This window comes from Zootoca vivipara, chromosome 1, assembly GCF_965207765.1.
Source record: "Zootoca vivipara chromosome 1, rZooViv2.hap1.1, whole genome shotgun sequence".
NCBI lineage: Eukaryota > Metazoa > Chordata > Lepidosauria > Squamata > Lacertidae > Zootoca > Zootoca vivipara.
Genome location: NC_142582.1, coordinates 127,686,886 through 127,714,237, shown reverse-complemented (window position 1 = coordinate 127,714,237; position 27,352 = coordinate 127,686,886). Strand labels below are relative to the sequence as shown.

Genomic DNA, 27,352 nt, shown 5'->3' with positions numbered 1-27,352 from the left:
TGGTGGTGCCAACGAAGGGGAGCTACTTCCGGGTGGCTGAACCCTTTTGGCGCCCCCCCCTTATTTTGGGGGAGGGGGCCAGGGGGGCAGTGGAGGCCAAGCATGGAGCCGAGTGGCCAGCTTCAGTGGCCAGCATATTCTCCTCCTGCTGCCATGGAGATGGAGGAGGAGGAGTTTGGATTTGATATCCCGCTTTATCGCTACCCTAAGGAGTCCCAAAGCGGCTAACTTTCTCCTTTCCCTTCCTCCCCCACAACAAACACTCTGTGAGGTGAGTGGGGCTGAGAGACTTCAGAGAAGTGTGACTAGCCCAATGTGGAGGAGCGGAGACGCGAACCTGGTTCACCAGATTACGAGTCTCCCGCTCTTAACCACTACACCACACTGGCTCACTGGAGTGGGGAAGGGGTGCACCATCATGGGTGAAGTCAAACCGTTGCAGCGCCTGCTGTGGCCATAGATAGTAATGCAGGAGAGACATGTTTTGTTGCAGCTGGGGCAGAGGAAGGCGTAACAGTTGTGCTGCTGCAGATGCACCACGGCCTCTTATCTCTCCGTGCTCCTCTCGGAGGTCATTCCTCCTCCTCCTCCTCTGGCTAGATACAACATTTCGAATGGAAAATACAAAGAAATGCATCGGTAAGAATGGACAGGCCACGAGTGAAAACAGTAAATATCAGTGAATGACCAGATAGAAGAGATGAATCTAATGAACCTGGGAATGCCAGCTTGAAGAGATGGGACTTCAGGAGGTGTTTAATAAATAATAATAATAATAATAATAATAATAATAATAATAATAATAATATTTATACCCCGCCCATCTAGCTGGGTTTCCCCAGCCACTCTGGGCAGCTTACAGCATATAAAAATGGTAAATGAAAATTTAAAACTTCCCTAAACAGAGTTGTCTCCAGATGTCTTCTAAAAGTCAAATAGTTGTTTATTTCCTTGACATCTGATGAGAGGGCATTTAAAGCTTGCTGCTCTTTCTGCTGCATGAGCAACACGGATGGGTGTTTGACCTTTGGCTACATGGACTGTTGCAGATGAGAGCCCAGCTGGCCACAGGTCCCCCCTCCCAGGTTTAAAAAATAAACCTGGCAGCAGGATTTGGGGGGGGGGCTCTCAGGCCAAGCATGAAGGACGCTGTTGCAGTGAAACAGCTTGCATTGCTTTATATGTTTCCTTGGCGAGTGTTGTGCTATTTTGTTTTAAAAATTCCCTTGTAAATCTTAAGAGGGGCAGAGCAGGGCACCTGGCCCTTAGACCTGGGCTGAGGACACCAGGTAAAAGTGAGCGACTGGAACAGAACGGCAGAGGGTCGGGTGCTTTCATGCCCTGACGCCTCAGCTGTTTGGCGACGTCTGCGTCTGGTGGGAAGGGAAACGGCAGGCGTGACGGAGACATCTGTAACCCGCCCCTCCCTCACCCCCCCAATCCCTGCCGGTTGCGCTGCTACGACTTGGGGGAAAGCGTCCTGGCTTCCTCTTGCTTGGGAAGCTGTCTGTCATCTTGTCTGATTGGTGGGGGCCTGCCGAAAAGGAAACACCTGGGCCCTTTTCCGTTGGCTATCTCTTCCAGCGCGTTTGCAGCTTTTCGTCTCTCTTTGGACGGCCTCGGCAGGCTTTATCAGGGGACACAGACTCCAGGATTCAACCTCAGCTGCTGCCGGGGTCCTGGCCTGACTTCCCATGTATTAGAAGTGCATTTCGAGGTGGCTCAAGTGAGAAGTTGTGGCCTTTCCAAAACAGTCCAGCCTGCTGCCTTTGCTTGCCGCATTCAGCCCCTTAATTACAGATGGGCTTGTAACTTTTTTGTTAAAACGAGCCTACTCTGACATCTAGCATGCTGATATTTCATCTATTTTTTAGTTTATTGCTGATTTTTTTTTGGAATGTTCTAAATTACTTTGGTGGTTTTTATCAATAACTTTCGATAATTTTATTTTTGGGTAAACCACTCTGAAGGTTTGGGTGTTGTAATAAACGGGTTTGACGTGGTTGTAATCCAAAGCGGTTATAATCCAAAGCGGTTGCAAACCAAGGTACCAGTGTACCTGAAAAGACACTGCATTTACAATGCTTGGTGTGGACCAGTGGCTCTCAAAGGATGTGGCACGCCACCCTGGTGTGGCAAGAAAGGATGGCAAGTGTGGCAGGAAGAGCTGAGGATAATCACAGAAACATTTAAACATTTCTCTGTAGTATGTTGCTGTTGTTGCTGTTTAGTCGTTTAGTCGTGTCCGACTCTTCATGACCCCATGGACCATAGCACGCCAGGCACTCCTGTCTTCCACTGCCTCCCGCAGTTTGGTCAAACTCATGTTCATAGCTTTGAGAACACTGTCCAACCATCTCATCCTCTGTCGTCTCCTTCTCCTAGTGCCCTCCATCTTTCCCAATACCAGGGTCTTTTCCAGGGAGTCTTCTCTTCTCATGAGGTGGCCAAAGTATTGGAGCCTCAGCTTCAGAATCTGTCCTTCCAGTGAGCACTCAGGTCTGATTTCTTTTAAAAAGCTGCATAAAATGAGGTTTGATCTTCTTTCTCTGTAGTATAGTATCGGAATATTTTTATTTGGATATACAGTACAACCAGAAACTGTATCCACGCCTCTCTTCTAGAGCATTGGGTATTCTTCTGCCGTTCTCCACAACATATTGTTGTGAATGGGGATTTTCAACTCTGACAAATATGAAAGATCAGAAAAGAGAAAGGCTTTTTCGGGTTGATGAGAGGATGGGAGTTTGTCTTAAATTAGACCGAATATAAATGAGATTACCCGGCAAAAGCAAGCTCACCCCTCTTATTGAGCTTATATACATTCTTAAGGTACATACATAAGATGCTTGTTTAGAATTATATTTTGTGAATGATTTGTGTTCTTATGTAGGTGCACTGCTTTATACTTTCTGGATGTCCCACGATTATATTGCAAAGTGGTTGTAAATTAAGGCTTGCTAGGAGTTGTTTCACCTTCCATTGTATTTCTTACCAGTAAAACTTTTGGTATGCCAGCAAATTTTTATTCTGAAAATGTGGCTCAGAGAAAACATGGTTTGAGAAGCGCTGGTGCAGATGTGTGGTTAGTCTGTGGTCTTTGTTGCTCGGCCACATCTCCCATCATTCCTCTTGGCTGTGCTGGCTGGAACTGATTTGAGTTTTCGAAAACATTTAGATCATTTAGATGATGGGCTTGAGGGCATCCTGATCAAGTTTGCAGATGACACCAAATTGGTGGGAGGGGTGGCTAATACCCCAGAGGACAGGATCACACTTCAAAATGACCTTAACAGATTAGACAACTGGGCCAAAGCAAGCAAGATAAATTTTAACAGGGAGAAATGTAAAGTACTACACTTTGGGGGGGGGGAGGCACAAATACAGGATGGGTGACACCTGGCTGTGAAAAGGATCTAGGAGTCTTGGTAGACCACAAACTTGACATGAGTCAACAGTGTGATGCAGCAGCTAAAAAAGCCAATGCAATTCTGGGCTTCATCAATAGGAGTATAGCATCTAGATCAAGGGAAGTAATAGTACCACTGTATTCTGCTCTGGTCAGACCTCACCTGGAGTACTGTGTCCTGTTCTGGGCACCACAGTTCAAGAAGGATACTGACAAGCTGGAACGTGTCCAGAAGAGGGCAACCAAAATGGTCAAAGGCCTGGAAACGATGCCTTATGAGGAATGGCTTAGGGAGCTGGGTATGTTTAGCCTAGAGAAGAGAAGGTTAAGGGGTGATATGATAGCCATGTTCAAATATATGAAAGGATGTCATATGGAGGAGGGAGAAATATTGTTTTCTGCTGCTCCAGAGAAGCGGACACGGAGCAATGGATTCAAACTACAAGAAAGAAGCTTCCACCTAAACATTAGGAAGAACTTCCTGACAGTAAGAGCTGTTCGACAGTGGAATTTGCTGCCAAGGAGTGTGGTGGGGTCTCTTTCTTTGGAGGTCTTTAAGCGGAGGCTTGACAGCCATCTGTCAGGAATGCTTTGATGGTGTTTCCTGCTTGGCAGGGGGTTGGACTGGATGGCCCTTGTGGTCTCTTCCAACTCTATGATTCTAGGGGTCACCAAACTTTTTCAGCAGGGGGCCGGTCCACTGTCCCTCATACCTTGTGGGGGACCGGACTATATTTTGAAAAAAAGAAACAAAAAGAACGAATTCCTATGCCCCACAAATAACCCAGAGATGCATTTTAAATAAAAGGACGCATTCTACTCATGTAAAAACACGCTGATCCCCGAACCGTCCATGGGCCGGATTTATAAGGCGATTGGGCCGGATCCAGCCTACCCATGATTTAGATTGTTGGGGAGGTTGGACCTAGAGAGCCCATTTACCATGGGTTAGCCAGGAAACAGTTATGTGCAAGTTGCATTAAGAATGACAGAGGTGGAGACAGTTCAGATATTGAACGCATTGTAGGTCAGTTGACCCCACAGACACATACTGGTGAGTTAATGTCTGTTTCCTTTTTTTGACAGCGAAGGGCAATGACCTCTTTGACTTCGTGTTGCTCTATAGATAGTTTCTAGTAGGTCAACGCATCACAGACAGCATACCCTCATTTCGTCTCTCCTTGTTCATCCAATGTGAACTAATTTCTCAGGGCATTTTCCATGGATCAATGGTAAGCACTCATCAGTATTCATGCCTCGGGAGGTTGACTTGCCTTATATAACACCGTAGTGTGTGTGCTTGCTCTGCCCTGTTATGGAACTCTTTGATTCCAAAACCGAACAACAGAGATAATGTGTGATTTCCCAGGGAAAAGGCATTTGAAAAGTTGCATGTGCCGAGTTGGTTTGGTTAAGGCAAACTGGTCAGCAAACACCACTGTTTGAGATGCGCTTCTCAAACCAGCTTCAATCCAACTAGAAAAATCGAGCTGCATTCTCATTGTGCTTAAGAATGGTTTGTGCCTTTGAGGCAGGCATTTGGGCATGCTCAGATGACAACTTCACAAATTGAAGTTCTGGGCAGAGGGGGTTTGCAAGGGGGGAGGAAAGAAGGAAAGTCATGCATGTAGGGTGAAGAGATTCCTGCCCTCTCTCTGAGGTACAGATTCATCTTGAAACATGAAGCTGGGGGGCAGGGGAGACATAGAACTTAGTTACGTTTCATAGAATCATAGAATTGTAGAGTTGGAATGGACCATGAGAGTCGCCTAGTCCAGGGGCGTAGCGAGGCGTCGTGACACCCGGGGCGGCAAATTGCCATGCGCCTGGGGGGGGCATGGCGTCGCTACGTAATGACGTGTGCGTGTTATGTAACGATGCATGTGTCGCTACATGGCGGGGCATCGCTGCCCCCCCGCGCCTCCAAAGCCGCGCGCTCCAGCTACAAACTCCAGGTAGAAAGCCCACTCAGCGCGGTGCACCCGCCACACCGAGCGGGCTTTTTACTTGGAGTTTTGTAGCTGGAGGCTCGCGGCTTTAGAGGCACGGGGGAGGGGCGATATCCCGCTACGCAACACGCATGCGCAGCATCCCACTTGGCACGGACTTTACCGGGAGGCTGGAGGCTCGGCTTGGGAGTCGCGGGGGTGGGGGCGCCAAGTGGCACCCGCCCCCGAGTGGAACCCAGGGGCGAACCGCCCCCATCCCCCCCCCATTGTGGCGCCCCTGGCCTAGTCCATCTTTTGCTCCATGTGGGGCTGGAACCCACAACTCGGAGATTAAAGCGTCTCATGCTCTACCAACTGAGCTTTCTCGACTATGTTTTAAGCAGATAATGTGAACCTACCCGTAGAAACCTGTGTAGCGAGTTTAGGAATTGTTGGAACCCCAGCAATAATTAACAGTTTTGCAAAGTTCTCGCCTTTTGCCAAGGCCTAATTTTAGCAAAGGTTGACAGAATCTCCTGCGCTAGTTATAAAAATACCTTTTGTAGCTCTCTAGCCTATTAAGATAAGAATGAAGCAAAAATATGTGCAGGTGAAGGATGCAAAGTATCTGATCGGAGAGCATACCAAAAAAAAGTCACATTTTGTTCCCAGTGTTGTTGAGTAATTCCAGTTTGTGTGTGTTTTCTAAGTCCTCAAAAGCCTTGTTGGGATAATGATTGACTGTCTACATTTTTGGTCTTCCCTCCCCTCTAGAACTTCCAAAGGGCGTATTTACCTTCCTGGCTGTTTTTGTCTGAAACCTGCTTAATCAGCGGAGACAGTGTCTGATCTTTTCACGCACTCGCCCTCCTTATATAACTTCTAGCTTCGGGAGTGTGTGTGGAAAGACCTGGCAGATGTGATTGGCACATGGTGCGCTGCTACATGAATCGAGCTTGGAAGGTTTTTTTATTTTATTTTCATGTTGCTGAACTTCAAAAAGGCACACGATCCTGATTTTCGCGTCTGATTTTTACAAGCGAGGAGGGCATCTAGCTTTGCCTCTTACATGTAACCGGACACCCAGGATCAGAGTCCTGCCTTTTTATTTAAATAAAAGCTGGAAATCCTGTCTGGGGAATTGGATGAAAAAGATCACAGCATGTGTGCTTCCTCCAGAAGAACATGATCCAATAAGTTGGTGTGCTTGTTCTTTTTGACTGTCAGGTGTTGTTTTCTTTACAAACTAATAGTTTTGTTTGTTTTTACTGAGTTTTCCAAAAAGAAGCATAAACAAATACAACCAAACAATGCAAAGTAAAACATAATGAATCAGGACATGTTCTGTGTATACAAATAATGCAGGGACGGTGAAGTGCCATTTATAATCAAACTTCTTTTCTTGGGCTTTATTTTTGCCCTGTGTTTGGTTGAAGATTTGTGGATAGGCCTGTGCACATTGATGCGCCTATGCCTCCAATCCTAGCTTAAATAGAACCTGTGTCTTGCTTGCTTTTCTCTGACCTGTGGTCTGAACCCAAATGCATCTCTGAGACCAGGGGTCCCCAAACTTACCCAGCTTTGGGCCAGATGCCCGCCGCGCCAATTGTGTGGTGGGCTGGAGGGTGGAGGAGCGCGCGCTGTGCGCGCCCATGCGCAAACACTATTTCTGGCACACTCCTGACCTGGAAAGCGCCGGAAATAGCTTGTGCGCATGTGCAGAAGCCTCCTCCGACCTGGAAGTACACCGGAAATGACGCATGCGCACAAGCTATTTCCGTCGCTTTTCTGGGTCACAAGTCGGTAGCCGCACCGCGCCAGTAAGAGCGGGCGGTGGTAGCAGATGGCGGGGGTCCCCGGGGGCCGCATAAAAGAGCCTCGGGGCCGTATGTGGCCCTCGGGCCATAGTCTGGGGACCCCTGCCTAAGACTCTCCAGTTACGGTTGGAAGCAAGTCACTTACAGTAGTCTCAAACCTGGCCATGTAGTCTGGTTTGCGAGACCTCCCATTCCCGACAAAACTGTTCTTTAATTAAACTATTGTGTTGCACAATATTAATAACACAGTTAGCATTTGTACACATGAACACTCCTCTTTACAATGAAGCGAAGGCGTTATTTTAATACACTACAAAAGGATCTTCAATTTCCCCACCCCACCCTACAGACTTTTTGACTGTGCAATACTAGCTCGACAAGTGAGGCGCAGGGGGCCACATTGATTTTTACTCACAAGTTCAGGGAAAACTCGCCTTCTTTTACAGCCAAGTAGATGCAGCTGCTTCGGAAGATGCGTCCCGTTTTTTATTAGCTGCAAATTTGCACGCCAGAAACCAGTTAGAAAGTCGACAAACGGTTCTTATGTCATATTGCTCCTAAGCTGAAGGGAACAGTTCTGAATGTGATAAGCTAGAAGAACTTTACTTCACTCCTGCATTTAAAACACACACACACACACACACACACACCTAATTTGAAGCATGTTTTAGAGACAAAAGCCTATGATGTGGCGTGCTTTACTGAATTTACCTTGAGTTAAGAATCTAAGCATTGATTTTACAGCTTTGCCTAGAGCTGGAAAAGAATTACCCTCTTAGTGCATTCTTGTTGCGCATCTCTAAAAGGCTTGCACTCCAGTGACATAGCTCCAGGCAAAGCAGCGATTTATCCAACCTCCTTTCGGCACATAATATATTGCAGAAGTATATTTGTGGAGTGAAATTGTTATTAAGATATCGGATGCTAAAATGGCAAATGTTAGCATCAGAAGAGCCTGCTAGACTTGTGCCCTGTTCTCATCAGTGGCCACCCAGATTCCTTTGGGAAACCCGCAAGCAGGATCCAAGCACAAGAGCCCTCTCCCCTCCTGCGGTTTCCAGCAACTGGGATTCAGAAGCGTGGCTGCCTTCAGCTGTGGAGGCAACAGAGCACATACAGCCTTCATGGCTAGTGGCCATCAATAGCCCTCTCCTCCATGAAATTGTCTACTGATAATTTTATAATTTGTACCATGCCCATCTGACTGGTTCGCCCCAGCCACTCTGGGCAGCTTCCAACAAATATAAAAGCGTGGCAAAACATCAAACATTAAAAACGGCCCTACACAGGACTGCCTTCAGATATCTTCTAAAAGTTGTATTCCATGCAGGTTGGTGGCCATCATTGCATCCTGTGGAAGTGAGTTCCATAGTTTAACTGATTTCTTTTGATCTGTTCTGAATCTTCCAGCCTGCTGCTTCATTGGACGTCCATGAGTTTTATTGTTAACTAGTCTCATTCAGCCCGTTAAGAAAACGGGCGCTAGAGGCGCGACGGAAACGCAATTAAACAAAGCGCTCTCCCGTCGTGTCCCGCGGCCGAGTGCAGAGAGGGAGGGAAGGCCGCGGCCCCGCCGCTCCTCCCACGGGCCAGGTAGGGTTGTCAGGAGGAGGAGGCGGTGGACCAAGATGGTGGCATCGGGCTCTGGGGCGGCAACGGGGGGAGCCGGACCGGGCTTCCGCCGCCGCGGCCCCAGAGCCCGATGCCGCCATCTTGGTCCGCCGCCGCAGGGGAACGGGAGGCAGAGGGTTGAGGGGGGGGAGAGCGTGCGCGTGTGTTCGTCCCGCCTCTTCGTCCACTTCGGACACAGGGACACAGGGACTGGACGCAGAGACACAGGGACTTTATTATATAGGATAAGAGAGGAGGGCAAACTTTAAAGTTGTATCTCAGTTGGGAATGAAATCTTTCAGTCAAGATTAAAACAGTTTCTGAAGATTGGGGTCCAATTTATTTCTTTTTACAGTGTTTCTCTGCTGCTCAGAACATCCAGGAACATCCGAGGGGTTCTAGAAACCAAGCCTTATGAGGAACAGTTGAGGGAACCGGGCATGTTTAGCCTGGAAAAGAGGAGACACGAGAGGAGTTGGGATAGCCATATTCAAATATCTCAAGGGCTGTCACATGGAAGAGGGGAACAAGCTTGCTTTCTCCTGCTCTGGAGGGTAGGATTCAAACCAATGGCTTCAAGTTACAGGAAAGGAGATTCTGACATGTTTAGCCTGGAGAAGAGAAGGCTAAGGGGTGATATGATAGCCATGTTCAAATATATAAAAGGATGTCATATAGAGGAGGGAGAAAGGTTGTTTTCTGCTGCTCCAGAGAAGCGGACACGGAGCAATGGGTTCAAACTACAAGAAAGAAGATTCCACCTCAACATTAGGAAGAACTTCCTGACAGTAAGAGCTGTTCGGCAGTGGAATTTGCTACCAAGGAGTGTGGTGGAGTCTCCTTCTTTGGAGGTCTTTAAGCAGAGGCTTGGCAGCCACCTGTCAGGGATGCTTTGATGGTGTTTCCTGCTTGGCAGGGGGTTGGACTGGATGGCCCTTGTGGTCTCTTCCAATTCAATGATTCTATGACACAACACCAGGAAGAACCTTCTGACAGTGAGAGCTGTTTGTCAGTGGAACGGTCTCCTTTGGGAGGTGGTGGAGTCTCCTTCCTTGGAGGTTTTCAAGCAGAGGTTGGATGCCCACCTGTCATGGATGCTTTAGCTGAGATTCCTGAATTGCAGGGGTTGGACTAGATGATCCTTGGCGTCCCTTCCAACTCAGCGCTGCACTGGATGGAACAATTATCTCTTGCTGTGCAAGGCATCCTTCCCCACCCCGCTGCCCTCCAGATGTTTGGAACGGCAGCTGCCATCACCCCTGGCCATTGGCCATGCTGGCTGAGTCTGTTGGGATTGGTAGTCCAACATCTGGAGGACACAGATTCCCCAGCTCTGCTCTGTGCATTCTTGAGTTCTTTCATCAGTAGATAAGGAGAGGTGGAAGGCAGCTTTCGATGATAATGAGGGGCGAGTTGCTGGCTGAACAGAAACGGAAAATGCTGTTGGAGGAAATAAGTGCTTCTCAATACCAGTTGCTGTTGAGCTCTGGTCTTGATAGTTTGCTTTCCGGAGGCTCCAAGTTTGAACCCTGGTAAGCAAAAGACGCTGAACCCAAGCATGGGAAGAAAAAGCAGCTCCTGTTCTTCAACATGGGAAAGGGCTTCCTCTCCACGCCCCACCCGCATTATCTTGCTGAGCTTTGCCTTCTCCTGTTCCGTGACGTGAGGGTTTACGGTCTGTGTTCCTGTCTCTGCTGGCTTAATAAACCTAGAAATGCAAGCTACCTGTACGTGACAGATTAAACCTTGGAGAGTGTAGAGAAAAAGAACAAGCTCTGGCCTGGTTTGAATTTTGGGAGGGAGTTTAAAGGCTGCACACATGGCAGCGAAGATTCCAGATGGACTTCAAATGGGAGGTGAGAGCTTTGATCATGGAAGCCATAGATCAGGAGAAGCCCTTTCAGTTTCATTGGGTCAGAAACGAGCTACGTTGCAGTGTGTATAGCTCTTGGGCAGACACAGGCAATAAAGACTTTGATCTAAGACTTATTGGAAAGTTGAAATGAAGGGCAATGTGTGCATTCATCGACGCCTTGGGGGAATCTCCCCCCTTGAATTATCATATAGTCAGTTTTTATTTTATAAAACTTGCTACCTCCACCATGTTTAAACCTTTAAACTGTTGTAAAAATTTTGCAGAGCTACACGGCCCTAGAATTAAGTGGATCCTCGACCCAGGAAGAGTCCAGGTATCCTGGCAAGCAGACAAAGTTTAAGCGTCTCCTGCCCACCAAATAACAGAGACCAAACCAGGACGTGCGAAGCAAGGCACTTTTATTTTTGCTGTTGCAACAGGGTCCTTCCTCTCACACAGGAGAACAAGGAAGGAACCCCAAACAAAGATGTCTTGTCCTTAAAAAGAGATTTGAAATTGGTTTCAGCCCACCCCCCAGAAGCATCATCCATATGTCACAGAAGGGGTGTAGCCCAAGACCCCTCTCCCTAGATTCATCATAGGTACATCATGAAAGGGGAGGTCTGGTGGCAGTAATCTGAGCATCCTGGACCCTGCCCCCTGCCCCCAAAACCTAATCAACAAAATTGAGAGATATTTACATTTCCCTGTTTCCCAGCCAAGTTAATCACACCCTTTTGTCTGGCAGTCAGGTATCAGGATGCCAGGGATTATCACTTTAATTCCTGAGACAATGAGAAGGTTCCCCCCACCCCACTTCTTCCTTGCAGAGGAACACCTGGTCAGAGAGAGTCAAAATGGTGTCAGTCAGGCCTGTTTTCCTGTGCTGCTTCAGACATGTTTCTGTACATTCATGTACATGTTTTATGAACAATTATTATATATATATATATGACCTCAAAATTCTTATAACAAAACAAACCCAGTTCCTTTAATATGCTTAGCAATTTTTGTCATATCCTCCTCCTCCTAAAAATGAGGGAGCTTAAGTAAAAATATATATACATAAATGATACCCCAAATGTTGAAAAGCTACAAAACCCACCTGGGAGTAATTGCAGTGACAGCAACTCATATTTTGATTTCTTGATCTACCTTCCTAAAGATGTAACAAAAAAACAAAAAAATGTTGGCAGTTTGCAGAGGTGAGCCTTGTCTGTTTCCTGAAAAATGCAGGCCTGTCCTCTGGTAATCCCCCCCCCCCCAGGTTATGATAAAGGACCCAAATCTTCCACGCTGCTATCAAAAGTTGTGTGGGAAGTTCTTTGTAGGGAAGATTGGCTATAGTTGTTTCTTTTTATCCTGTGATGGAAAGCCCAAACCTTCACCAAATGTTTTAGATAATTAGACGATTAACAGGGTATTTTTTCCTTCAAATAACTACAACCCATGAAACAAGCCCAGATTTAAATATGGATAACTGTAATAAAAAATGAGAAACAGCTTGAAGGAATAAAGGTTTTAGGGCCCGTATCAAAGAAATGATTTCCTGGAGAAAGAAGTTCCAAAGATGAGGAGTTATTACTTAAAGCCCCTGTCCCTGGGATATGCTAACTCAGGCTTCCTCAACCTCGGCCCGCCAGATGTTTTGAGACTACAATTCCCATCATCCCCAACCACTGGTCCTGCTAGCTAGGGATCATGGGAGTTGTAGGCCAAAACATCTGGAGGGCCGAGGTTGAGGACGCCTGTGCTAACTTGATCTTTTCTTAGGGGGAAATGACAAGCTTCACCCAACCCCTCCGTAGCCGCAAATATATATGAAAAGCCCTCAGTTCGAGACTTAATTGCTTGGCTCCTGATGGTTTTCTGAAGACCATGCGCCGACAGCAGCTATTTCATTCATACACACTGTGGGCAGTCAGTGCTCCCTTGTTTAGGCTCTGCTTTTAAAATGCTGCATTCTTTAGAAACTATATCCACACACTTTAGCAGGATGGAACCGAGAACAGTTGCCAGTAATCTGTGGGGGAAGAAAAACATTTGAGCTTGGAGGCTTTTCAAATCCTCTATTTCCCTTCACCCCCGGTTCGTTCTCGTTCTCTTTTATCCATCTGGTGGTGAAAAGTCATTTTTTGGGAATACTGAATGATGCCCCCACCCCCACCCCTACTACTGCTAGAAAGCCTAATTTCACCTCACTGGACTTCTAATATTTGTGTTTTGGGTAGACGGCCTCTAAATTAGACATGAATGAAGCTTTCTTGGGTCTCGCTGGGGTGAAATACCTCCTTGGCCCAAATGGGTTTAGGGAAACTCCCTAGAGTCTGAACTGATTGCCTTCAGGAATTTTTGGACCACAGCTCCCTTAACCCATAGCCAGCCAGCTTGGCTCAACAGATACCAGGACGCACAAGACTGCTCTAAATGGTGCTATTGGTTTTCTTTTGAAAATTGCATTGCTTTTATTTTCAGATGAGGTGGAGTAGATAACCACGGGAGATATTTCTGTGGCTTGGAAGATGTATATAAAACTGATAAGGCTCCCCCGCCTCACCAGCACATTTTATTGATTTCGCTGATTTAAACAAGAAGCGGCAATCAATATTCAACCATCCCGCCCACTCCTTGCAGAAGCACCAAATACCAACCCTGTAGTTGACAGTTGTGATATATGATTAACAGGAGATCTGTTTCCACTGCCATTTCCGTTCTCCTACTCCTGTGGTAGCATTTTGAACATTGCAACAGGATCTTCTGAAAAGCAGAGAAATTTCTGTCCTAGAATCATAGAATCGGAAGAGACCACAAGGGCCATCCAGTCCAACCCCCTGCCAAGCAGGAAACACCATCAAAGCATTCTTGACATATGGCTGTCAAGCCTCTGCTTAAAGACCTCCAAAGAAGGAGACTCCACCACACTTCTTGGCAGCAAATTCCACTGTCGAACAGCTCTTACTGTCAGCTCTTACTATCCTGTTCAGTGTGAGAAACTCAGGCATATCAACTAAATGCCAAATACCACCTTAAACCTAGGTTGTAGTCACTGGGCACCTTTTGTGGTGATTTTTTTCTTCTTTTTTGCAATGAGATGTTATATTTTCATTTTTATACTGCTTCATATTTTAAAGAAAAAAAACCCCAAAGCAGTTTGCAACACATTAAAACATCAAATAAAACAATCAAGAATAAAACAAATATTTCAGATCCTTCGCTAAGCGCTTTCCCCATATTTATTTACCTACTTAATTTATAGAACCGCCACATTGCAGAAGTGCTCTAGGAAGCTAGTGTGCTGTCCTGAGTTAGAGTGTCAGATCCAGACCTGGGAGATCAGGGTTCAAATCCCCACTCAGTCATGAAGCTTATTGGGTGAGCTTGGAATCGGTCACAGACAGTCCCACAACCTACCTCACAGGATCGTTGTAGGGATTAACTGAGGAGGGGGTGAGCCACGTATTCCTTGGAGAAAAGGGTGGGATTTAAATGCAGTAAATTAGCTCTTCTGCTTGCCTGCTTAAAGAAAGCTGGAGAGGCCAGCCAGATGGAGACGTCAGTTGACAACCTGCCATCCAGAGATCTCCACATGGTCGCAATTGGACCCACGCCAGTCACAAAACGTGCCTGGCACCTGGGAAATTTCTGACACTGATCCTGCTGTAGTATTATGAAGCAGATTCATGGACTTTTCCGCAAAGGGTAGGATTGTCAGTATGCCAGAATCCACTGCAAGCTTTAGGGTTTGATGCACGCAGGCGTCAAATTTCAGTTGGTGTTGGTCCTCTGTGCCCCTGAACTCTGGCACTGGACCTACCCAGGAGAAATTTGAGGAACAACTTAGGGAGCTGGGTATGTTTAGTCTGGAGAAGAGAAGGTTAAGGGGTGATATGATAGCCATGTTCAAATATATGAAAGGATGTCATATGGAGGAGGGAGAAAGATTGTTTTCTGCTGCTCCAGAGACACAGAGCAATGGATTCAAACTTCAAGAAAGAAGATCCCACCTAAACATTAGGAAGAACTTCCTGACAGTAAGAGCTGTTCGGCAGTGGAATTTGCTGCCAAGGAGTGTGGTGGAGTCTCCTTCTTTGGAGGTCTTTAAGCAGAGGCTTGACAGGCATATGTCAAGAATGCTTTGATGGTGTTTCCTGCTTGGCAGGGGGTTGGACTGGATGGCCCTTGTGGTCTCTTCCAACTCTATGATTCTATGAAATTTGGGCTTCCAGGCTGTGAAGTATTTGGAGTAGGTGCAGAAAACATTGACAGCTACTGAAAGTGCTTTTTGGCAGGCAAAACTTGCTGACCAGCTTAAATCGGGGTGTTCCTTTTGTGTTCTTTTCAATGTAACCCAAAGTGTTACAAATTTAACAACATCTACATGCCACTTGGTTGTAATAAAGCCTCTGAGTGGTTTACAAGAACTATTAAAGTAATCAGAGTGAAGAACTATGAGCAATCTTGGGTTCCTTTGAGCAGTGGTTCCCAACAACAGGGATGGTGAACTGTGGTCCACAAGATGCTGTTGGACTTGGGGCCTCCACCCCGCATGGCCAGTGTTTGGGGTGATGGAATATGTAGTCCAGAGAGCCACAGGTTCTCCATCGCCGTTCTGAAAGATCCACAAAAATGGATCTTGACTGCCTGGGCAAGATCCATAATGCGCTTGCCAGGGTTGATCTACCGGCATTTTTCAGTGCATGCATCCTATTCAGTGGAGGGAAGCTAAAACGGACCGCGATACCTTGGCTTATTTGACTTCTGAAATCTGAGAACAGATTGTGGGTCCGTTCTCTTCATGTGCCAGATGTGGTTTAATGCAGAAATAGCTGCAGCTGTTCCTCATACAAGGGGCAGAACATCTTTCACCAGACTCTAAGCCCAGAGGTCACCGATGTGGTGCTTGTGGGAGCTGTGGTGATCCCAAGTGGGTCTCTTCTGGCGCCTGAAAACCCACCGAGGCACCCACGCACTGCCCTCTTGGTCATGCGGTAGCGAGGGCCATTCCTTACTTCTCCCTGGAAAAAAACCATAGATCTGAAGTTGGAAGAGTGACTCTCATTTCCTCTTACAACTCTATGGGCTTCCCATGGCTCAAGATTTTGTTGGCTGCTTTGGACCCTGAGCCCTTGGAAAAGCGAGATTTAAGGGTGGATGGAGATGAATAACTTGTGTGCATGAGAGAGAGAGAGAGACCCTCAATCAAAAATCCAAATATGCCCGCTGATCTGAAAAGGTTGGCAGCAACTGATCTCAGAAGTGCAGAATCACTGCTCAGTCTTGTGACACACTGACTTCACATCAGAAATAGGGGGTGATCTTCAATTAATGAAACCTGAAAGAAGGGCTTAGGGCTGCCACACACACCCCATTTCCCCCCAAACGTGGAGAAATTCTTGTTTGTAAAGTGGTCCCTTATAACTGAATACAGATTCCTCTTTCTCTCTCACCCCCCATGCCCCCCGGAAGCTGTATTTAAACTGGGCACATGCTTCCTTTTATCTGAGAGTAAATAAAACTGGTTAGTGCGTTTGGCTGAAACGGGGTGGGTGGCCTTTCAATCAAACCCAGCGCCCGCACTGTGAACAGCCAAGAAAAACTCAGTCGGGAGCTGACTTTCCCGAGGCAAACGCTAACTATTGAATTGGATTGGTCGACTCCCAAACCCCACAAGGTGGTAACGGGCATTTTCAGCCCAACTGCAACCAGCTTCCTTGCATACATTTGGATTCTGAGAAGCTCTGGTCATAGGTTGTACCCACAGCACACACTGAAAGCAAATACTGTAGCTTCCCCCAAAGATTCCCGGGAAGGGCAGTTTACCCCTCCCAGAGCCTCAGCTCTCATCGTCGTTAACAAACTACAGTTCCCAGGACCCCGAATGCCGTCATTTGCCTGCTCCTGGTGGGTCCGGACTAAATATTTGAGCCCCTCTGCAATCTGAAATAAGCACTGCATTAACTCTGCGCTGTGTACAGATTCGCCCTGGACAAAGCTCCAAATGTGAAAGAGATGTTGCAGGAGCGATCTTGACTCACCAGGCACCGAGAGAGAGAAAAGTAGGGCAAAACTCTCGGTGGCACAGAAGCTCGTCTTCATGTCCCCAGCTTTGCAGGTCAGTAATTTTGACATTCCTGGATTGCGGCAGGAAATACCGCATCTTGCAAGCGGTAGAGCCCCCTCCGTGTACTGCTGATCCAGGCGCGTAGCAAGGCACCGCGACACCCGGGGTGGCAAATTGCCATGCACCCGGGTGGGCGCGGCGTCGCTATGTAACAACGCGTGCGTGTTACATAATGACACATGCATCGTTACGTGGTGGGGTATCGCCGCTCCCCCACACACCTCCAAAGCCGCGTGCCTCGCTCCAGCTACAAATTCCAGGTAAAAAGCCCGCTCAGCGTGGTGCACCACTGCGCATGCGTGTTACGTAGCAAGGTATCGCCGCCGCCCCCCGCAAGCCGCGTGCCTCCAGCTACAAAACTCCGGGCTTTTTACCTGGAGTTTGTAGCTGGAGCGAGGCGCGTGGCTTTGGAGGCGCCGATCGTGGGGCGGGAGCGCGGCCCCGAGTGACACCCCTGTGCAAATCAGTTCCTTTTGGACAACTCCCACCTTTGCACCCTTAAATTTAATTTGCTTTAAGGATTTATAAACCATTTAATATAGAACATCTAGTCAGGGGACAAGTGTGCATAAATAAAATGCACAGTATAAAGTTATTTGTTCCATTGATAGCTCACCTTTCCTACAACAAGTTGAAAGTGGCATACATCATTCTCCCTTTGCTCATTTTTTTTTAAAAAATCCTCACAACAACCCTGTGAGGTAGGTGAGACTGAAAGGCAGTGACCGGCCCAAGGTCACCCAGTGTGCTTTGTAGCCAAGTGTGGATTTGAACCCTGGTCTCCCAGATCCTAGTTTGACACTCTAACCTAGGGGTCGGCAAAGTTTTTGTAGCTTGGGCTGGTTCACTGTCCCGCGGATGCCGCGGTGGGCAGAGTGCGCACGCATGCGCAAATTCTATTTCTGGCGCTCCTTCCGGCGCAGAGGAGGCATGTGCAGCTTCCCATTGGCTGCAGGAGCTTCTTGCAGCCAATGGGAAGCCGGACAGTGTCACGGAAGGCAGTCCCTGCTCTGTTCCGCACACGGGAGCCGACTGAGCGGGCGGCGGGGGTCCATGGGCCGGTTAAACTACCCCCATGGGCCGCAGGTTGCCTTGCTCTAACTGCTGCGCCAAACTGAAGGAACAGTGCAATTGGCAAGCCAGTTTCGACTCTATTCTGCTCTTTTCAAGTGCATTTCAGTCACCTTGTCTGTCTGCTGTGGTGACTCAATAAAAGGGGTTGAGCTGCGTGTTGACTTTGATCTAAAGATAGGCATTTAAAAGTCAAGCACATCATTAGCTGCCGGAGAAGCACTTCCTTGTAAACAACTTTTTGGTGACTCATAATAAAAAATGCTGAAAACTGAGTTGACGGGGATTTGGCATGTGTCCTTTTCCCCCTACTCCTCCCAAAGTAGGGATGCTGACACGCCAGAACTTCCTGGCTTGGTGCCAATGTGTTAGGAAACATTTTTTGGGTTCCATAAGCATTTTTCCTTGTTTACAGTAACTTCTGAAGTTCCTGATAGAGGCTTTCAAGGTTTGGCAGGCGCTGCCGCCTTTCAGTACAGATCCTGCAAATCTCGTTCTTCCTTGCACATGTGCCTTCAGCTGCCTGGCATGTTGGGCTCCCGAACAAAACGTGTGTGTTTGCCTTGTGTTAAGAATCTGGGGAATGCGGCGACTTGAGTGTGGTAAAGCAGGCTAAAATTTTGGGGTACAGGGAGATTTAAGACACAGCAACTGTGAGAAGAGGCCAAGCAAAGCTCAGAGCTGCAAAAGCACTATGGTGTGTGTGTGTGTGTGTGTGTGTGTGTGTGTGTGTGTATACATGCACATTGCATTGCATTGCTTTTCTTGCATTTATATCCCATCATTTTCTCCAATGAGCTCAACAGAAGCGGTACAGAAGTTGTATTTTCCAAATACAGTGGGACCTCGACTTGCGAATTTAATCCGTTCCGAATGCACACTCGCAGGTCGAAAACTTCGTAAGTCGAGTTTCCCATAGGAAAAGCGGTTTCCCATAGGAATGCATTGGAAACGGAGAAGTTCGTAAGTCGAGGAAACCGCATCTAAAAATTCGTAAGTTGAGGAAACCGCATCTAGCCGCAAACGGGTTTTCCGTTCGGATGTCGAAAAAATCGTAATCGCGCAACCACTTTTTCCGCTCATAAGTCGAACACGTCAGATGTAGAGTACTTCGTAAGTCGAGGTCCCACTGTAAATAGAAGTTGTCTCTTGCAAGTAAATCTCCTTCTCTTGATATCACGAACAATAAAAACATGTATTAAGCAATTGCATATAGAGTTTGACACCGCCACCACCCCGAATCTCCCCTTTCTAAAGCCATTCCAAGCTGGCGCTCCTTGAGGAAGTAAATCTCATAATTAGCCAGCTTCCTTTTACCTGCCCTGAACCTCTTGCCAATCTGCTTCGCCTCTCTAAGAAGGAAGCCATCCACCAGAGAAAAAGAGTTGCGCCTGCAGTGTTAGAAGCTCAAATATACACGTTTTATCATATGTAGTGGACTTATAAAAGGGTAAAAGAGAAACAAATCCCCAGGTGTCAAAAAAGGCTATTTATGGACACTATTACCGTGGCCCGTGTTTTGTTAGCCCCAGAATGGAAAATGAGTGAGGTCCCAACTAAAGAAGAATGGCAACTTAAACTGATGGAATACGCACAGCTTGCAGACTTAACTTACAGAATAAGAGAACAAGAAGAACAAGCATTTAAAGAATGGATTTTTTTTTGCTGAATATATAGGTGAAAATTGTTTATTTAAAAACACTGGTAGCATTAAGATAAATTCAACAGTGTAAATGAGTTTTGATGGATGTAACAATGGATTACTGAATGGTTTCCTTCATGTAAAATCTGCAGGGGTGTATGGTATGCAAAATGAACCACCGAAGGAGAAGAAGGGAAGTTGTTGATTTAAGGTTGTTTGAATATTTTGAAATGTAATTTAGAACATTTAATAAAAAGTATATAAAACAGAAGCTTAGATATATAAGCTAGGTGCCAATTCTGTTTTGGTTGCAGTCACCAAAACAGAATGTCTAGTTGCCATTTTGGGGCAAGACGGTTCTGAAGTCTTATTTTTCAAAAGACGAACTGTCTGTGATTGATACTCAGTTAAACATCTGGCTAGTTCAGGTGACAACCTTGAGCTTTGAGAACTTAAAGAAAGAAAAGTCACGTGATCCAGGGACAGTCCACATATATATTGGCCTATTCCGACCTCTTTTTCTTAATGTTGACACGGACCCTCCATAACAAGAGAGTATTCTTCACAGCTGTGAGCAGGGCAGTGGGGTACAAGTGAAGACAAGCGACACCAATTCACTATCACGTCATTCACTGCTCCTGCTCAGGCTGCACAGAAAAACTATTTTGGTTCCTGATACTCATTCCGATTGGGGAGATAAAATACAATGGATGCAATTCTACAAGATGTGGTCTTGGTGTGTGAAAACAGTTCAGATCCAATGATCCCCAGGCAAGCATCTCCAGATGGTGGAGATGTCGGGTGCCATCCTGGGGCGCAGACCTCTTCACTTGGTCGCAAGTGGTGGATAGACAGGTGCAAAACGCACCTAGCGCCTGGCTAATTTGGATCACTGTAGCCTGGGATCTGGAAGAGGTCTTTAGCTCACTGGTAGAGCATCAGTTTGCACGCACGCTCATGCAGGTAAGAACTGAGAGAGGCATCCTGAGTATTATTGATGATTTCAACCAGGCACCCCCAAACTTCAGCCCTCCAGATGTTTTGGACTACAATTCCCACCTTCCCTGACCATTGGCCCTGCTAGCTAGGGATCATGGGAGTTGTAGGCCAAAACATCTGGAGGGCCGCAGTTTGGGGGATGCCTGGTTTAAACCAAAAACATGCACATTAGGACCACTTGCCTTTGTGGCGGCAGGGGAAGGGTAGTCTATAAAATGCAGGGATGTTAACGGCCTAATTCCTGGGTCTGTTAATACGGGGGTGGGGGTGGAATAAGCACCGTGAATTGTTTCCACTCCATTCTGCCAGATAGATAAAATGATAGACAATCTCTGCTTCCCTTGGGGTTTTTGTTTGTTTGTTTTTTGTCGTGGCAGCTCTCTTAATTACTTTTTCTCGTGTGTGCGCGCCAACCATTGTTTGCCAAGTACAAAGCCCCGTTTGCTGGGCATTCCTTTTTGACGCCCGCCACTCCATTGTTGATTCCCGGGGCGCGACAAATTGGAAGCCTTCGCGGCGAGCTCTGTGTGTAGGCTTTCCCCATCTTAAGCCTCTTATCCGGCAGCCGGATCAGAATTTCCGAACGGTTCTGCGCCGAGCCTTTTGGTGCTGCGCACAGATGCAGAGCCATTGGTCCTGTGCGGGAGTCATGGCAACGGGCCGCTATGGTCTCCGGCACCGTGTCAATTGGGTGGCTGCAAAACTGCATTTTTGAGATTTTCATATTATAACAGGTTTAAAACACAAACAAAGCCCACACACCTCCTGGCAGCTGTTGCTTGTGTTGAGGGAGCTTGTGGGTTTGTTTTTGTTTTTGCTTAATTTAATTAAGTTAGTAGAATTGTGTCTTAATTCAACAGAGGCGGTCACCGTTTTTAAACACTATCGAGCAGCCTTCACCGGAAGCTTTTAATGTATCTTGCGTTGTTTTATATTTTGTTGGAAGCTGACCAGAGTGGCCAGGACTTTGTAGTCAGGTGGGTGGGATACAAGTAAGTAAATAATAATAATAATAATTCACCAACCCCTAGTACAAGCTGTATACTACCAGTTCCTGGGAACTGCAGATGAGCAGAATGCTATTGTACCCATTTCCACCTTGCGGACATCCCTTTGAGGCATCTGGTTGGCTACAGACTATCTCCCCAGAGTGGTGCATGCTCTAGTTATCTCCCGCTTGGACTACTGCAAAGCGCTCTGCATGGGGCTACCTTTGAAGGTGACCCGGAAACTGCAATTAATCCAGAATGCGGCAGCTAGACTGGTGACTGGGAGTGGCCGCGGAGGCCATATAACACCAGTCTTGAAAGACCTACACTGGCTCCCAGTACATTTCTGAGCACAATTCAAAGTGTTGGTGCTGACCTTCGAAGCCCGAAACGGCCTTGGCCCAGTATACCTGAAGGAGCGTCTCCACCCCCATCATTCAGCCCGGACACTGAGGTCCAGCTCTGAGGGCCTTCTGGCGGTTCCCTCCCTGCGAGAAGTGAGGTTGCAGGGAACCAGGCAGAGGGCCTTCTTGGTAGTGGCACCCGCCCATCAGATGTCAAGGAAATAAACAACTATCTGACTTTTAGAAGACATCTGAAGGCAGTCCTCTTTAGGGAAACTTTTAATGTTGGATGTTTTATCGTGTTTTTAAGAGAGCCAGTGTGGTGTAGTGGTTAAGAGCGGTAGACTCGTAATCTGGTGAACCGGGTTCGATTCCCCGCTCCTCCACATGCAGCTGCTGGGTGACCTTGGGCTAGTCACGCTTCTCTGAAGTCTCTCAGCCCCACTCACCTCACAGAGTGTTTGTTGTTGGGAGAGGAAGGGAACAGAGAATGTTAGCCGCTTTGAGACTCCTTCGGGTAGTGATAAAGTGGGATATCAAATCCAAACTCTACTTCTTCTTCTTTAATATTCTATTGGGAGCCTCCCGGAGTGCCTGGGGAAACCCAGACAGATGGGCGGGGATAAATATTATTACTATTATTATTATTATTATTATTATTATTATTATTATTAGAACGTAATGTTGGATCAGGTGGGCTCCCTTTGGCCTGATCTGGCAGGCTCTTTTTATGCTGTTTCATGTTTTTGACTACAGCCTCCACTGTCCTATAGGCACCTCTGGACAAAGCCCACAGCATTGGTTCAGTCTAGATCCAGGTTATGGACTGCTGTAACGAGGTCCCTTTGAAAAGGTATTGCTTGGTGGTTTTGATTGTTGGCTGCTTTTGATAGCCTATTGAGTAGAGTTCCACTGAACTTGCTTTGACCTTGTCGCTAACGTCTAATCTGTTCCTTGTCAATGGCCTCCTGTGTCCTGCCTCGGGGGTCTCCTCCAGCCAGTCCACCATGAGAAATTGTGTTAGAAAATCAGATCTATAAGCTCATTGCCAAATGACACCTGAAACCTAGGCTTCGGTCGCCACAACGGAATGTCGCGGCGCCTTTTGCTTGGCAATAGAAATTAATTATTATTATTTCTATACCGTTTTCTATTTTAAAGAAATATTCTAAAATCAAATAAAGGCCCAGGAGATTTCCTTGGCAGGGAGGCCGTAGATCAGCGTTGGAGCAGGTACTTGCATGCAGAAGGTCTCGGGTTCAATATTGCCTTATTGTAATACTTTGCAACAACTCCATAAAGTAGGCAAGAAGTAAGCCTTGTATTGCACAGGTGTGCCCATCACTTACTGGCAATGGCTCTTCTGGGTTTTAGCCGGGGCTCCTTTCTCAGTGAGAGATTTTACTTTCTTGGGCTCCTTGATCACTACAGATGGTGACAGCAGTCACGAAATCAAAAGACGCCTGCTTCTTGGGAGAAAAGCAATGACAAACCTAGACAGCACCTTAAAAAGCAGAGACATCACCTTGCCGACAAAGGTCCGTATAGTTAAAGCTATGGTTTTCACAGTAGTGATGTATGGAAGTGAGAGCTGGACCATAAAGAAGGCTGATCGCCGAAGAATTGATGCTTTTGAATTATGGTGCTGGAGGAGACTCTTGAGAGTCCCATGGACTGCAAGAAGATCAAACCTATCCATTCTTAAGGAAATCAGCCCTGAGTGCTCCCTGGAAGGACAGATCGTGAAGCTGAGGCTCCAATACTTTGGCCACCTCATGAGAAGAGAAGACTCCCTGGAAAAGACCCTGATGTTGGGAAAGATTGAGGGCACTAGGAGAAGGGGACGACAGAGGACAAGATGGTTGGACAGTGTTCTTGAAGCTACGAACATGAGTTTGACCAAACTGCGGGAGGCAGTGCAAGACAGGAGTGCCTGGCGTGCTCTGGTCCATGGGGTCACGAAGAGTCAGACACGACTAAACGACTAAACAACAACAACCTTTCTCAGCCCACTTGAGAAGTAAGTGATGGGCACACCTGTGCAATGCAAGGCTTATTTCGTGCCTACTTTATGGAGTTGCTGCAAAATATTACAGTAAGGCAATGTATGTAAAGCCCTTTGAACACTTTAAAAAGAATGCTAAGCGAATGCTGGGCTAATAATATGGTAGCAACCTTGTAAATAAGCCCACAAAGGCAAAAGCATCATCATCACCATCCTGCTGTCGATTGGCAGGAATACTCACATATTACAGATAATGGGCAGTAAGCATATTAACAAGAACTGGTCCTGTCTTTCAGGAGCGTTGAAGGGATCGTAGGATATGTATTTGATGTTATAACTTGTTGGAAGCCGCCCAGAGTGCCTGGGGCAACCCAGTCAGATGGGTGGCATATAAATAATAATAATAATAATAATAATAATAATAATAATAATATTGTCGAGATTTCTGCGTTGGGCATGAAAGAGAGGGAGCTTCTGACTTGGTTGCTGTGCTGGGTGCAGAAGAGGTGTGGAGCACTCCATTCTCTCCCTGGGCCATAGCTGCCAAGTTATCCCTTTTTTAAAGGGATTTTCCCTTATGCTGAATAGGCTTCCTTGCGAGAAAAGGGAAAACTTGGCAGCTATGCCTTGGGCAGCCCATACACAATGCCTTATTACCTTGTTGCTTACCGCTGTGAGGCTAGTACTTAATTACAAGGCTCTATAGCCTGGTGTCAAAGTGCAAGGGTCAAAGAATCATTGAGTTAGCAGGGAGTGAGGCCCAGTTCCGTTTTTGTACTGGTTGAAATCATTTTGGCTGTGGGCGTACCCCATGCAAACACAATGGCATTTCTTGTTTGTGGACCCGTGTTTGTGTGTGTGTGGTATAACAGTGCCGAAAGGCACACGAGTCTTGGTGGATTGGTTCCAGCCTCTACCTTGAGAAGCTTTCCTGCGTCTGTAAGTCCCCGTATAAATGTCTTTGCCAGCCTACTTTTGAAAACCCTGCTTCTGGGCCGTTGAGAGGCGGAGGGCAGGAACGCGGCACAGCCTAGCCAGACTGCATGAGCAACTTTTGTGCTGTCTAAGCTGGCATCTGCCTCGAGGGCATTGTGCAACGCTGGGTGGGATTTCTGTGGAAAGTCCGTGGCAGCGTGTTGGCAGAACGCCTTCCTTTTCGTGGAAACACTGGCGGAGCTGAGGAATGGAACTGGGCTTCTGCCAAAAGCGGGTGATGAGGAAGCCCTGTGTGATCTTCACATGCAATGCAGCATGGATCATGGGACTTGCTTGAGTCTTGCTGCTGTTGGGAGGTAGATTGTCCAGGCTGCTGGGAACTTGTTTCCAGTCCGTTGCCAAAAGAAACTTCCCCGTTGCCTTAAAAAAAACACACAAAAAAAACCATTTACAATAACCAAACCAACAGGTGTCGTTGTGTGACACTGCCTATTTGACCATTTAGATCTAGGCTGTTGGCTCTGAGTGGCAGCACCTCTCCAGCTTGCCGGGATGAGATCTTCCTTATAGGGCTGGGCAATACTTGGTTTTCAACATTGCAATACAGTGGTACCTCGGTTTACAAACACAATTGGTTCCAGAAGTCCATACTTAACCTGAAGCAAACTTTCTCATTGAAAGTAATGGAAAGTGGAGTACTCCGTTCTAGACGGTCCGTCGAGTACTTAAACTGAAGCGTACTTAACCTGAGGTATGAGTGTAATTGGTTCCGGAAGTCTGTACTTAACCTGAAGCATACTTAACCTGAAGCAAACTTTCCCATTGAAAGTAATGGAAAGTGGATTAATCCATTCCAGATGGGTCTGCAGAGTACTTAAACTGAAAATACTCAAACCGAGGTGTACTTAAACCGATGTATGACTGTATACCACCAGCTAAATATCAGCAATACAGTGGTACCTCTACTTACGAATTTAATGCGTTCCGAACGCACATTTGTAAGTCGAAAAAAATTGTAAGTCGAATCCCATAGGAATGCATTGGGAGAAAAAATTCGTAAGTAGAAAAAATCCTATCTAAACCGCATCCAAGATGGCGGACAGAGCTCCATTCGTAAGTAGAAACATTTGTAAGTAGAGTTATTCGTAAGTAGAGGTACCACTGTATATCAGAATATATGATGATGTCTGAAATAAGGATGCAACTTTATAGAGGCAAACAGTAGGGCCGGGTGATATCTGGTTTTCAACATCATGACATATCACCAGCTAAACATTGTAACATACTGATATGTCTGAAATAGCGGTGGAGCTCTGCAGAGGCGTTGGTTGGCTTCACAGTTTTCCCCACGTTGCGATTTTTGCATAGCAAACACACACACACACACACACACACACACACACACACACCTCATGATTCACAATATATTACCAGGTCAAAGATTATGTAACCACTGTCACGATATGGACTTCAAAGTGGTTTCGGAGGATATATCAATATATCGCCCAGCCCTACTTCCCTATTGCCTATTACCTCTCATTATTAAAAACTGGCGGTTCCAGAATGGAATGTGGGGTGTTCTGCATGTAAGGCACAGCCTGCTCCACCAAGCCACAGACTTTCCCCATAAATGCAATCACGTCGCACCATTTGCCTACGTGAACTAGATGTTGCCAGCATAGTTTTCTAGATGTCACACGACAACACATTTATTATTATTATTATTATTATTATTATTATTATTATTATTATTATTATTAAATTTGTATACCGCCCTTCATCCAAAGATCACAGGGTGGTTCCCTGGTAGCAATACTAGTGTCTCCTTCTGAGAAGCTCCATTTCTAAGCAATCCTGCTTCTTAACACATCCCTTACTGCAAGCATGAAGGTTCGGCTGTGATCAAATAACAACAAGCGTTGGCGTGCCTATTATCTCTTAGTAATAGAGAAAACAATGTAAATTGCTAATTCCAGGCTTTTTGCAGCAGACATGCTCCCTGAGAGCGAGCCTGTTAGACAGACGCTGAACTCTTAGGTTTGCCTATTTAAAGATGAGTTCTGCTCTGTGTCTCTTTGGGGGGGGGGAGAGTTGTTGTTGTTTCTGTTTTGCTTTAGCCTCTTATGAGTTTAATGACTGGGGAAGCAGGGAGTGTTGTTGGATGAACAGGAGCTCACCGAGAAGCAACTAGTACTTTGTGGCTTTCTCCGATCAACTCTGCAGACCAGCTGGCAGAAGAACTGAAGGAGGGGAGGGGGGAAAGAGATGATGACATCCTTCTGAGCACTGGGCTTCCCGCTTCCAGAAGTTTCCAAGCGGCACCCATCTCCCTGCAAAACTCGGAGGCATGGGCACAATTGCTTTAAAAGGCCGGAGGAGAAAAATAATGTTATATGCTGAACAAGGGAAATAAACAGCAGGGATTAACAAGGGTCCAGTCACAGCGAGGGGATTTGAACCCTCGTCTCCCAGGTCCTAGGCCAACACTCTATAACCACTGCACCACACTGTCTCTGGGATTATCACCTATCCAGTACACCTGCAATGACCATTGGTGCACTCGATACTCCCATACCGTTAAAAAGCATGGCAGCAGCTTGGTCAGGTCCTGCCAGTGAGCGGTTT

At 46.6% G+C, this 27,352-nt stretch overlaps 1 protein-coding gene across 2 annotated transcripts in view; it reads left to right on the top strand.

Moving 5' to 3' along the window:
- The window catches only part of DAAM1 (dishevelled associated activator of morphogenesis 1), a 172,680-nt gene that overhangs the window by 36,132 nt on the left and 109,196 nt on the right, over positions 1–27,352 (top strand). The window lies entirely within an intron of this gene.